This window comes from Ictidomys tridecemlineatus, chromosome 10 (genome assembly GCF_052094955.1).
Source record: "Ictidomys tridecemlineatus isolate mIctTri1 chromosome 10, mIctTri1.hap1, whole genome shotgun sequence".
In the NCBI taxonomy this organism is placed as follows: domain Eukaryota; kingdom Metazoa; phylum Chordata; class Mammalia; order Rodentia; family Sciuridae; genus Ictidomys; species Ictidomys tridecemlineatus.
Window position 1 is genome coordinate 51458953 of NC_135486.1, and position 399 is coordinate 51459351.

The following is a 399-nucleotide window of genomic DNA, read 5'->3' on the forward strand; positions in this document are numbered from 1 at the left end:
GCCAACCCCTCCGCAGCTCGCTGAGCTCTAGGCGTCTCCTGGCGGGGAAACCGGGTGTTTCCAGGGAGTCAGTGACCTCTGCAACTGGTCTGCGAGCTCTCCGAGGGCAGGACACGTGCGAGGTGGGCAAGGTGGTGTGGCTAGGACGGCTCGCCGGCCGCAGCCAAGTGTCCCTCTTCTCAGGTCTGATTTCCGTATCTGCGAAGTAAGGCTGTTGAACTTAAAGCCTGCTCTCGGGTCCTTTGCAGCACGATCTCAGCATCCTGAACTGTTTTGCACTCCCCAATGTACAAGGCTTTGCAGGTTCTCTGACCTCTCTTCCATTTCTGGGCTTTCATCTTGTTCTGTAATGATAAAAATATCCTCCTAACCTCCCTGTCCCTGATTCTAGCACCAGCC